This window comes from Centropristis striata, chromosome 20, assembly GCF_030273125.1.
Source record: "Centropristis striata isolate RG_2023a ecotype Rhode Island chromosome 20, C.striata_1.0, whole genome shotgun sequence".
NCBI lineage: Eukaryota > Metazoa > Chordata > Actinopteri > Perciformes > Serranidae > Centropristis > Centropristis striata.
The window spans coordinates 20,742,889-20,756,927 of record NC_081536.1 but is presented as its reverse complement, the minus strand read 5'-3'; the positions used below and the strand labels follow the sequence as shown (position 1 = coordinate 20,756,927).

General features: G+C 36.6%; 1 long non-coding RNA gene across 3 annotated transcripts in view; it reads right to left on the bottom strand.

The window, feature by feature from the left end:
• Window positions 1–862: 862 nt before the first annotated feature.
• The window catches only part of LOC131993356 (uncharacterized), an 83,157-nt gene continuing 69,980 nt past the window's right edge, over window positions 863–14,039 (bottom strand). For all 3 annotated transcript variants that reach the window (XR_009396307.1, XR_009396306.1, XR_009396308.1), the window contains one exon: window positions 863–2,412. This is a non-coding gene — a long non-coding RNA (uncharacterized LOC131993356). The remainder of the gene's footprint in view (window positions 2,413–14,039) is intronic.

Genomic DNA, 14,039 nt, shown 5'->3' with positions numbered 1-14,039 from the left:
TAACTGTAAAATGTGTCGTTATAGGTGCAGTTTTCAAAATTTAAGTTTTACATGGTTTGAAGGCAAATATTTTTTAACAGTTTATACATTTATAAATCTGCATTAGTGTGGGCAAAAAACATCTTTGATATTTTTTCACTTTGAGGCTTTAGGTGAAAAAAGAAACATCAGTTAATCTCAGGTCAAACAGAAAATGTTTGTGGAAGGTTTGACCTTTCAGTGATGATGCGTGTTCTAACAGAAAACCGCATTTTACAATGTGGTTGTAACGGCCCGAGGGTCTGAATCTCACTCATGACGTAAATGACGACATCTTGATAGTTTTAAAACATTAGTGTTACTTGGCAGGTACACTAAGCCAGGAGCTTAATGATCAACAGGTTAATTACTTGGAAAACCGTCATTCAAATAAAATTAATTGTTATAGGCTGGAAATCCTATCAATAAACATTTCCTCAAATTACTTAAATATCAGAAAACAACGTTAAATGTAGTGACACTTTTCGATCCACCTGCTAGAATCACATGAATCTGTCCAATTGTGCCACTTTGAAAAAGCCATCATGCTAAAAGCTGAAGTTTTAACCAACTAGTTTGCATAATCTGCTTATTTACAAGAATTAATTAACTAATAAAAAGTAGCGATTAGGTGGCAATGCAAATAATTATCTAATTCAAATTATGCGAGCTGAAACAAGATAATCCCCAGAAAGAATAACTTTCAATTTGATAATAATTGTTAGTTGTAGCCCTAACTTATGTGATAATGAATTTAACCGATCATTGTGTTCTGCATGTGATGCTCATTATGTGCATTTCATGACCGAAACCTGTTTTATATGAAAAATACCAAAACAAGAGCTGGGTTTAATTTACTAATTTATTTATTTGATGATTAAGATACAGACAGTGTGCATTAACTACAACATACAGAGAAGAAAAACACAGGATGCCTAAAAAAAAAATACCCCTGGTGTTTCTGCATTTCAGGGCTGTTTAAAGACCAATAATGAATTAGGAGATAAGAAAATTTACCTATCACATTTTTCAAAACCTTGTCAAGCTGAAAGGTTAAAAGCTTATCATTGGGCAGGGAAACGGTTTGGTTCTAGGAGAACAATAGACCCTTTGGCATGTGAGCATAGATAAAGCACAGGTGCACTCCAACAAGTTCTCCAACATAAATGGCAGAAGAGGTCGTGTGTCGGTACCACAAATTACGGCACATAGGCACGTATTGCGGCTCGCGTTCTAAAAATAGCACACACGTACGGTTCGCGGTTGTAAAAAAAAAAAAAGGCTGAAGTTTCTGTGAATTTATGTTTGAAAACACTGACCTAAAGGTTTAGGGCCAAACATTTCTGGTAGGCGTTATCAAAGACAGTTTTAACAGTTAATAAATGTACATAAATGCCGGAAATGAAGTAGTTACAAGGATCACGTGACTGCCACAAGTTATGTTCAAAAACGTGATTCACGTAACTTAACTTACGTAAAGGATGTAACTTAAGTTAAAAATGGTTTACTTTTGATATCACAAGGGCCACGAACCCCGCTCCCTTGGGTGAAAGTCCACCGCTTGTTCAACCCATCAACCCAACCTCCAACCTGTACATTAATGAGAGCTGCATTTCACTGAGGTGAGGCCTGGCGTGGTGCATGCTGTGACACTTAATGGATCTGAGCCATCGTTAATGTTATGAATTTCACTTGTGCTCTTCCTGCTGTGAAAAAAGTCTGTAGGAGAAAACCTGTAAGCATAGATAGAACTTCCATTTATATGTCAGTTATTATTGTTATCAATTCATCCCTAACTCTCTATTACAAGAAAAAATTCAAAAACGGTTCATCATTGTAAAAAATATAGTCTTTACACTTAATAAAACTATAGTACAGTTAATTAGTTTTTGTCCTGGTTATTGAAAGTCTAAGGAAACCTGTAATCAACTGATTTTTGTAGATTGTAGATTTCGTAGCTCATGATGTATAAATAAAGATATTAGTGAGTCTTCTGTGTTCCCACCAGCTGGGATATAAGCAGGACGTTTACTGGGTGTGGAGATTTTGCTTCAAAACATCCCACAAGCCGGAAAGTGTTTAGAAAACCAAAGAAACCTCAGCACCTGGACTATTAACACCACCATCAACCTCCTGCAGGTGTTTTATGGTCATTTGGTGCAATGTGACAATAAAAATCCTACTTACTGCCCCGTCAGACCTCTTGAATTTGTATATTCGAGTAAATTATTCCCTGAGGCAACTCCACAGCACATTTCCTTTTGCCAAAAACCAGCAGCTGAAAACCACGACACATAGCACAGACTCCTCCGTCCCTGCCTGTGGTCGCCGCTCACCAGCCGCCCCATTTCATGATGATGATGTCATGACCCCAAAGTGACTCAGCAACATCAACTGGAACACAACGAGAGAAAAACATTGTAAGGATGCAGGGAAATAACACAAATGACCACAGAGAATGACCGTAAATGCTGCAAAATAACATTTTGAAAAAATATAGTTGACACATTGTATTAAGTGTATTCAGGTAGGGCATCATTAATTGTCTTATAGGCTGACTGAGCAAATAAAATACAACAATCTGGAACAGCACACAATCCAATAAACTCAGCTTTTATTGCCCACAAATAAAAACATGCTTTTTGCAAAGAAGAAAACATTTAAATTCCCTAAAAACGAGCGGAACAAAAACTGGACTCCAATCTATCGAGCTTCCTCAGATTGTGTTACAATATTTAACATAACTTTGCATTAAAAATAGTGCAGGGTGCATCATGTTAATGACAGGATATTAAACAATGACCCGCTCTACAATTTTATAATTTTCTATAATATTCTGGTATTAATTAGCTGCATTTAATAGCCTATTATTTATATCATGCACATTACTGCTGTTCCCTCTTCTCTTTACTTTGTAAGTTTGCCTATTTAGACCAGCATCCAAAATAAAAAATAAACAAGCAAAGTCATTAACTTTCCTAAATCCTTTCTTAATTTAGATTCATGATTAGAGCAATGGCATATTTTGCTTCATCATCATTCGGTGGGAACACATCAGAGTGTGGAAATGTCTCTAAAGGAAAACAGGTGAAATATTTATTCTCCTTTCGATCAACTTTTCTCTGCCAAGTCAAAACACATGTAGGTATTATCTTTTATTTGGATAAGTTACCTCTTTAAATGTGCATGTGGTACTCATTTTTGTGCATTTAATTAAAATAATTTATAAACCCTTTAAAAGGTGTAAAATGTGACTTTATAGTGTCATGCCCAGGTGGTCAAACACTGAAGCTTTGGGTTGATGTTATAGATGTAACACCAACACAAAGCGTCAGTATTTGATGACCGGGGAATGAGATTAATGATCTTACTCCAGGATCAAATACTGCAGCTTTTAATGGCTCACATGTGTTTCTGCAAGATTTCTGCTTAGCTTCAAAACATATTGAAAATATATCCCACATATCTTTGTTCTGAGATTTTGAGGATGGATAGTCATAATATTATGAGAATAAAGTAATGAAAACAAACATACTGTGTAGTCTTTCTGTGCATACAGTATTACTACTCTGCTGATATGGTAAGATCTCATTCAAAGTTTAGAGAAGCGGCCTTGTGCTGCACTTTATTAGAGGTGAAAAAGTGAAACTAACAAAGCATTTTATCCAGGCATAAATCTAACAGCTGTGTGGTTAATTGTCTACATAAATGCTAACCCATGCTAATCCCAGCCGCTTCCCCAAGCATCCTGGAGTAATGAGACAGTTAAAACTGGACGAAGGTGTCTCTAAGCGAGGGGGACACAGAGACGGGGAGGACAGAGTCACCAGTCAGAGGAACAACGCCACATTGCACTCTAAACTTTTTACAGGTCAAAACATCTCAATATTTAATTAGCTCAAATATGCCCGAACAATAATGCCCTCCCAGAATAGTGGAATATGGATTAGAGTGACAATCCATGAATTATAAGATCATAAACTGCATAATGCCTTCAGCACCTACACTACCCAACCATTCTTCTTAATCTACATGATTTACTAATATCAATATATCAGTCTCAACAGTCCTTTCTACACAAAATGTGTGCCCTGTGAAATTCTCAGCTTTAGAAGACTTCTCTTTATCTATTTATAGACATAGACTTCACACTTCCTTACTGGCATTACAAACAAATGCTAGACAAAAATCATCTTGGCAAATCTGTTATTTCTTCACTACGCTTGTATTTGATAAACATCTGTTTGTGTACAATGTTCAGTGTCTTTGCAGCTTCCTGCTTCTCTGCCGGACTTTCTGTCCAGTTTCTGGATCAGACTGTTGACACACACACACACACACACACACACACACACACACACACACACACACACACACACACACACACACACACACACACACACACACACACACACACACACACACACACACACACACACACACACACACACACACACACACACACACACACACACACACACTACAAGGCAGAATTGACGTAAACAAGGAAAGGAAATGTCAGGCTATGATTTTGACTAAAAATACACACTAAGTCACAATCCAGAGATGATCTTCCCGCGCTTATTAAACCAGGATTGCATTTCTTTTTCCTTCAACATGTTGGTAGCTGATGGAAGTTTAACAATAAGAGAAACTATTACAGCTAGTCACCAGCCTCCATTTTTGTCTGCTAATCCATTGTGTTACGTGTTATATTGTGGCATTAATTGGTGAATTAATCAATTGTGCTGATTTAACTTTTTTTTTTCTTTTCTATTTTTAGTTGCCTTTTAACATCTGGCCTGGAACAACTGTGGAACATATTTAAGTACATTTTTCCTTGAAAATTGAACTAAAGTAGGGACATGTCTAAAACGTAAATAAAACAGAATGTGATAGTTTGCTAATCCTTTTTGGCATATTAAATTGAAGAAAGACTGTTTAATTTATGTTCAAATTGATAATTATAAATATAAGTTATAAGCTAAATTTAACAACAATTTAATGACATATGAACAAATAAATAGAACATAATATATAAATTATGTTCTATTTATTTGTAAATAGAACATAATATATATATATATATATATATATATATATATATAAATAAGTAAATAAGTAAATACAGGTATTATGACCTTTGATAAAATATCAGACAGTATAAATGCCATTAGAGAAAGTATATATATATATATATATATATATATATATATATATATATATATATATATATAATTTCTCTAATGGCATTTATACTGTCTAATATTTTATCAAAGGTCATAATACCTGTATTTACTTTATCTGTTGTGGGTAAAATCAATGTTTAAAAAACATGGCAGATTAAGGAGCTTCCTTTACGCTGACCATTCAGCCTCAACACCTCTGTATCAGAAGCAACACACAATAAACTTAAGATATTATTCTGAATATATAAAAATAATCTAAACGAGAGCCTTACTTAGCCTTAATGTTGCACATCCAACTCTTTTATTTACTTTTTATTGATTGGTTTCATATATTGGACATAAGCCAAATGTTCCGAATTTAAATGTGCTGAATTTAAATGTGTATTTTGATTAATAGAGCAAAGTTAAGCAGGGCCAGGTTCAATTAAAATTCCTGAAACCGTACTTTAATAAACATAATTTACAACGTCAGATTGACGTTAAAGTCAAATAATTAGGGTCACTTTGATTTGACCACGCTTTGTTTAGTCATGATGGACCCGTCTGCCCAGTCCAAAACGATTAAAGCAAAGTACTTTGAAGCTTTGCCTCGCCGGTATTAAAAAAAAGCAACTCGCACTTTTGGCTTTACAACAGACAAAAGGACCTCCTCCCCAGAGCTTTGTGCATCACTGGAAAAGATGAGGCAGAAAGCTGTTTGCAGACAGTTATTCTTCAGGCTTTTAGACGATTCTCCGGAGAGTTTATACCAACTGTAGCGTAAGACAACACAAGTGAGATGTTTTGACTGTGGATAAAACGGCAAGAAAACTCCAAGGCACTCTCGTTTTAAACAATTGAAATGCCTTTATTGTAACTGCTCACAGTCATATTAGACCTCAAACAAACCCTGAGAACCTTTTCAGCATCAAAAAGGGGTGATGCAGAAACATGTCAGTTTATTTTCAAGTCAAATATCACTTTAATTACTTAATGGAGAGTGCCTTGGAGTTTTCTTGTGATTTTCTGTGCCTGCATGTGTCCCTGTCCACAGAGCGCCTCGGCTCAATCTGAATACAGGAAATACTCCTACACAAACATTGTTCAACATGTGTTTTCATTTTGCACTTATCTAGAATATTCCCCTCATCTTGTGTTGTTTATTTTATTATAAACTATCTTTAAACTAAGCCAAACATATGCATGCAACTCATACAAAGGCTGCATCATTTTAAATGCACATTTCATTTCTAGTTGCGACTATTTTCTTTATGTACAACTCATTTAATAGTCTATATTGAAATTTCTATTTAAGTCTGTAAAAATACACTAATAAATGTTCATCTAATCAAACAATGTTTGTCAATTATTGAGTGTTTAATGTCTTTCTTCCTATAAACTGATTTTTTGGTTTCCATAGCAGCAGTTTCTTTCACATATTTTGAGAAAACCAGGATTAAATGGCTCAAAAACAATCACATACTTGATAAGATGAAGATGAGACCGAGTTATCATCTGTAAATAAACAATACATACTCATACACACAGCTATCATTATTAAGACAAATCTCTCTAGTTGTCTGACTGACAGGCTCTCCTCCTGAGGATGAATGTCTTAAAGACCCAGACATGGACACTGTGATTAAGGACCTTGAAAAGAAGTACGGAAAAGATAAATTACAGTCTTCCATTTATAACCTGGCCTCTCTCCATTACAGCATGCACAGGCCAGACGGTGTGAGATTTCTCACCTTCACTGATGCTGTTAATCATTCTGTTAAGAGCCGAGGAGATGAATTAGTCTGTTGCCCTTTTTAAGTGGAGCACCACTTAGTTTCAGACTCCACATATTGCTGTCAAAAGATGTTTCAGTCACGCTCAGAGTCAATTTCACTACAAGTATATTAGATATTACTGTGTCAACAACAGCGTGTCTGCAGTAAGTCAGATTCTCAGAACATGAAGTACATTTTTCAGAAATTCTGAAATACTACCAGTGATTTTTGACAAACCCAAAGGCCCAAAAGCTCAAAATCTTCAGCTGAGAAACAACTGCAACATTAGACTAACCACAACCATCTTCTCGGTAAACAACCGTGTGACAGTCAAGAAAAAAGGGATTAAACAGGGTCGCCCATTTACTCTAGTGATCTTTTTCAGTCAGGACAAAGACGTATAACTATGATGAATAATTTACTGGAGGGACAGGACCAGATTAACCAGTCTGATGGATGACTCTGTGCTTTGTCTTTGCTGCCTGATAAAGTGGATCTGCATTTAGCTCTCTTGGGGAAACTGAGCAGTATATTTATCAAGGAGAAAAAGTGACAGGATGCTTTAAAAGCTTGTCGCAACAACATGTCATCTCTGAGTTTACACAGAGGTGGATTTAATTAGGGATCTTTGTTGAAAAGAATTACAACTTGGAGGTTCATGTGATTGTTTTTCCTCACTTGTCTGCAATCTGATATATTCAGATGTGCACATAACTGGTGTGTCTGCGTGGTCAAAATAAGTTATAAGTGGCTGATCATACGTATCACACAGATTCGCACACATGCTTTTCGGACATCAAAATCATCAATGTATATATTGATTGATTGATTTTAATCCTCCGCCCAATGGTTGCGAGCGAGGGGAATCTACGTGTAATGAAACAGGAGCACAGGCAGGCTGGTTAATAAGTTCAAAACACAAACAGTGGAATATTTGTGAGACGCGTGTCTCGCGTTTCCAGTGATTGACACATTGGTTAGAATGGAATCCTGTTTGAAGCGCGTAAAAAGCCGAGGCCGAGGGGCTGGTCCCGAGAATCGGATCGTCATCCGGTGTGTGGAAGCATTTCGAGGTCAAGGCAAGTCACACAAAAGAAAGAACAAGTCATATACGTATTATTGTTTAATTTATTTGTATTTATTCTTAAAGGAGATGCAATATGGTCAATAAGACCAATTTTGTTTTGATGCACATATTTGTACATTAAACACTTAACACTTAAAAGACTATAGGACAATATGGATCTGAAGACAATTATAATTATGACAATAAAATTAGTTTTTGTTAAATCAACAAATCATCGTGATAATTAATCGTGATCTCAATATTGATCAAAAATAATCATCATTTTGGCCATAATCGTGCTGCCCTGAGCTTGTTTGTTGACAAAGAATCCACTGTAGGAGAATGAATGTGTTTAAAGCAAGCAGGAAAACGTTTGGCCTCCTCTGTGTATGACTTGGTCAACATAGTAAAGACAAGCAATCTGTATAGTTCCTCCAACATTCAGAAAGTCCTTCTTTTGTCCTCTACACTGCCCTTGAGCAGTGCTGCATGTGAGAGAGTATTTCAATGTAATAAGTACAGATCCTGCCTGTCAGACTCTCGCCTCTTATCTCTGATGCACATCCACTTGTCAAAGACGACAACAGAGACCTTTGACCCAAAGCCAGCTGTTGACTTATGGATGCAAACAGCTAATCGCAGGCTCAACCAGGGAAAAAGAACTAGGCCTACATCATCATCTACCATGTTTGAAAGAGAGAAAGCTAGTGAGGAGAGCAGTATGGAGGGGAGTGATGACGACTGCTTGTAGGACAACTGTACCGCGCAAGTTGTCCTACAAGCAAAGGGTGAGTACCAACCATCTTTAGGTGCTCCTTTGAGAACTAGACCAAAAAAGTCATGTGCACCCCTGTTTATTTTACTTCAGCCTTTACAAGCCACTCCTTTCACTCTATCAGATACATTCAATGCAATGCTAGCATGCAAATTGAAGCTCCTATCTGACACGCCGTCACTTCTGCGCAGCCATTAAAAGTGTGAGTACAAATTGCATTTGGGTTGGAGATCAGGGGACACGCCATGGGATTTCGCCACTTAATACATCAGTCTATTCATTACTGGTGAAAGGAGATTAACCAGTCTGATGGATGAGTAGGTGTTTTGTCTTGTCGTTCCTTTTTGATAGAGTGGAAACCTGCATCGGGTTTAAGAGTACTTAGCACTGGCTGTATGTATTGGCTGCAGATCAAAGGTGAAGGCGAGGGAGTTGTGCAAGTCAAAGTCCTGACAATCCTCCTTTAAACAGGATCTGATTCATCAAACTAAACTAAATGTTACTGTGATTGTGGATGAGCTACATACAAAAAACCCTTGACTGCCAATTTATTAAGTACATCTAGCTAAAACTAATGTGATAAATCCTATTGCATAACGATTAAAATGTTTTGTTTTCCTTGAAACTGTTTAAGAGACATGTTGATTTAATTTATGGTCATTTTGGAGGTCGTGATTTGTGGAGCAGCTACACCCGTGTCGCAAAAAAACCCAGAATGCATAAAATGTATAGTGTATAATACAAAGTCTTTATACAGTTCAGTTTAAATAAATTTATATTACAATGGATTAGAGAATTAAGATTAGATTAGGGTTGTATAAAAAATACTGCAGGACTGTTGTATTGTTTTAGTTGTAGTTCGTTGTACCTAATAAACTGGCAATTGACTGTATGTTTTGTTTGTTTTTATTTGTACATTAAGATATTTCTCTTGTGTTTCTTTAAAACAAGCATTTCCATAGTAAAAGCCTACAATGATACAGTTTTATAGTAATTAGTTAAATTACATAACTGAAAAAATGAGGGTAAAGGTAAAGTAAATCAATTAGTCATGTATTTTTCAATATTATTATTAATTAAATATCTATGTTGACTCCAGAGTGTACAAGGAGACACACACGTGAGTTTGTGACTTGTTTGTAATAAAAAAGCTGCAGCAGTATAACTAATTTCAAGATCAAGATCAAAAGCTCACAGATCACACTAACACTTTGTTTAGTGTTCATGCCTGCAGCATGACACCAAGAAAACAAATCAACATTTAAAACTCACTTACTGAACTTTTGTGATCAAAGCAAGTAAAAGCCGCCGACAACAGCACAGAGAAACCACACAGAACATTTAACATGGTCCGAAAACAGCCTGTGTGCTTCATGCCTGTACTGTTATTGTTACGCAGTTCCTCTGCTGTTGCCTCGTTTAATATGTATCTGCTAAATACACAGTACAGCCCTATTCTACCTTCTAGTAGGTTTATCTGCCTATTAAAATGGGTACAATAGGTTTTCTGTGCATTCAGTGGCGGCATGCTGTTTAATTTTACTTTCACTTTTGTTAGGTTTAGGCCCTGAAAAGATTGCTATTTTGTTTGGTTTACGATTCTAACGTTGAAAGCGTAAAAAAATACTTTAAAAAGTAGTAAAACAACTGCACATAATTATTATTACATGAAGTCACGTTACTTCTAATAACATCATCTATTTTTGTTTCACACTGGGACAGGAACCCCGGTCTCCTATTGATATTTTCACACTAGTATATACACAGTGTACTTACAGAAGTGTCCCAATTGAGGCACAGCACTTGTGCATTAAGATACATTTGAAAAAATGTGAAGCTGTGGCTTAGGGTTAGGGTTAGGGACTGCTATGGTTGTTTAAATTGCTGTTGTTTTGGTCTTTTAAAACTTGTACATTTTTATGTTATGTGTATGATTTTTATGTGAAGCACTTTGTGACTTCTGTCTGTGAAAGGTGCTATGTAAATAAAGTTTACTTACTTACTTACTTACAACTTAAGAGTCTGAGTGATTTAGTCTGTTTGACTCATTTAGTCTGCTCTTATTTGATATAAATATATAATTCACGGGACAAGGAGCTTATTTGCTGACTGTGGAGATGGATGTGGAGATAAAATGGCCTGAGACCAGAACGAGAGAGGTGGGACATTTACTACAAACTGTGATATGCACACACACACACACACATACACAGCTGTCAAAACAAGCCACAGACTAGAGGCTCTTTTGCACTAGACTTTTAACAGGAACAATTCACATCTGTTGCTTTTGTGCTTGATATGCATGCGTGTGTGTGTGTCCAGACTGTGCACAAGGAAGATGACTGGAAACAACACTGCACTTTCAGTTTGCAGTCAATTAACACGCAGATGCACACACAGAAAAATACAAAAATAAAATCATGTTCCTGTCAGACAAAAGCTTCAAGGTCCCAGGGGACTACACTGCAGTATGTGGAAGGCGGTCCTGTCCTGGAAACTCATTTTGCATAACATGAAAACCATCTTCCACAAACCCTAATCATAGTTATTATTTATTTAAATTTCATATATATTTCACCCTGTGCACACAAAACAACGATGAGGCTGCAGGGGAGATGCCGTCAGAACCTCATAGTTTGGCTTAGCATAAAAACTGAGAAAAAGAGGAAACAGCTTGCCTGGTTATGTCTGAAGGAAACAACGTTTGCCTCCCAGCTCATTTATCAACATGTTTGTTTACATCCATACAAAAAAAATCAACAAGTCCCACAGAGTAAATAACAAAAAACAGTTTGTATCCGCATTTTAGAGTGACACGAATCATTTTATCTGACACTATCGGCAGAAAAAATAAACCTGTTTCATGATGTGACAACACTATGGTTCAAGTTTGGTTACGTTTAGGCAGAAGCAGGACTAGATTCAGGTCAGGAAATAGCAGATTGGGGGCCTTTATCGTCATGGTTATAATAATAACCATTGAGTTTAGGTCAGTGGCGCCGCCAAGAGGTAGGTTGGCTTGTTCTTAGCAAGTTTGGAGAACAATAAATATTTAAACTGTTAAATGTTATGTACATACCGATACATAACACAATAAAAAAAAAAAGGATTGTTGTGGAACCCAAAAACAACTACCTGATGTGCACAGCCTTATATGGTACAATTAACTGTAAAATAAGAAACCAAATACTTTAAGTGCACAAATCCTTAACTCTCATATTGACATAATTTTCAACTAGCCTATACTATAACTACAAAGGGCATGGTCACACGTGCAAAATTAAAATTGTTGAATATTTTCTTCTATTCCTGAAATTCAGTTATCACTTTTGGTTTTGGTGTGACACCCCAAAATTTGCCCCATCTGGCCACCCCTATGATTAATTTCTAGGGGTGCCAGTGGTTTAAGTTAAGGAATGATCATGATCTTGCTTTGTTGTGACAAATTTTCCTAGACTTGGTCCAAATGAGTCCAAGATGTTGTTCCAGCAGCTAACAGCTAACAATAAATCCACTTCTTTAGGACGTCAAAGAGTCCACACAGAACACTCACACTTTTTTATTTTTTTAAATCACAAGGCGAACAAATTCAGTTGCATAAGTGAGAGCTTTATTGTGTTCTTCAAGGAGACCTCAGAAATCAGCTCTTGAGCACAGCCTGGACTGGCTCAAGGCACATTGATATTTCTTTTTTTTTTATATATACACAGGGCTTCTCCCCTGTCCAAAAAAACTATCAGACCTCAGTGTTCCCTTATCTTCAAAAACAAACGGTAGGCATGTTGTGTCCTTGCATCCCAACTTGTGGTCAGCCGACTAGGCAACAATATGACTGCCGGTCCCGTGCTGCTGACATCACGCATGCACGCACGGTTATTGAGTCTCTCATACACAAGCTGATTCTCCTCAACACTGGGTGATTCACATACAAAATGATTATTACTTAAAGATAATTGATACATAAATTATGGTTAAGATTTTTACACTACAGCTTACTATGACAACAACAACCAATATCAACAATATCACAGAACAACTAAAGCACCAACAGCACCAACAACACCAACACACTACAACAAGAAACAACAACAACAACATAAAACAACTTCAACACGGCTTACAACACCAACACTCAACACAGCAATATAAACATCAACCTACAACACTAACAACAACAACTTCAACACCAACACTCTATAACCCACAACAACAAACTACTATAACATATAACCTACTAAAACAACAACAATAACCTACAGCATGAACAACATAGAACAACTTCAACAACAACAACAACACTCTACAACCTACAAAAACAACAAACAACATAGAACAACTTCCACACCAACGACCTACAACACCAACACTCTACAACAACCAACTAAAACAACGAAATACAAAAACAACAACACCCAACAATCGTCGGTAGCCTTGTGAGATTGGACAGCTGGAAATTCCCTTTTTTTTTTGTTCACCCGTCACAGGTCACTTTAGTAAATGAACCAGTATATAAATAAATATCACATATTTGTTTTCTCTGTGACTAAAATCTGTAACCTGTTGTTAGTAACTGGTCTGATGAAAAATAAAACTAATTGCATAAACTCCAAAATACCTAAAGGTCAAACAGACACAAGACTTACTGAAGCCAGCATTTTTGAGTAACAAGATTTTCATCTGAAAGCAATAATTTGATTCAGTGGCTTTGTTTACATGCCTGCAGTAACACCATAATTGCTGCGAATTTGAGTAAGACAAAATGTACCAACAATCCTCCTACATTTGACATGTAGTCCTTGCAAGTGTTCCAACAAACTGACACACACACACACAGCATGAGCGGCCGTAATTAAACACACAAGCTTCTTGCTCAAGTTGTGACCGGTAAAATCAGAGAACGGCAGAAACTGGAGGTTACTGTGACAACACTGAACCTTCAGCTGAGGCAATAATCAGTTATAGAATGAGAAATATGGTTTATATGAGGCCTGCAAACATCGAAAACACATGCTTCTTTTACATCTGGCAACCCTTACATTAAAGACAATATGTAACTTTGATAGAAGTTCTACTTGCTAAATGCAATGTCACTCCACCCTTAGTTTCACTAAATGCTTCGTCAGCTGCTGCTATCAGCTGCTTTATGGTCCTTGGCATTGGCTCTGTTGCCAGGCAGTCTCTCTCTGTGATGCACAACACACACACACACACACACACACACACACACACACACACAC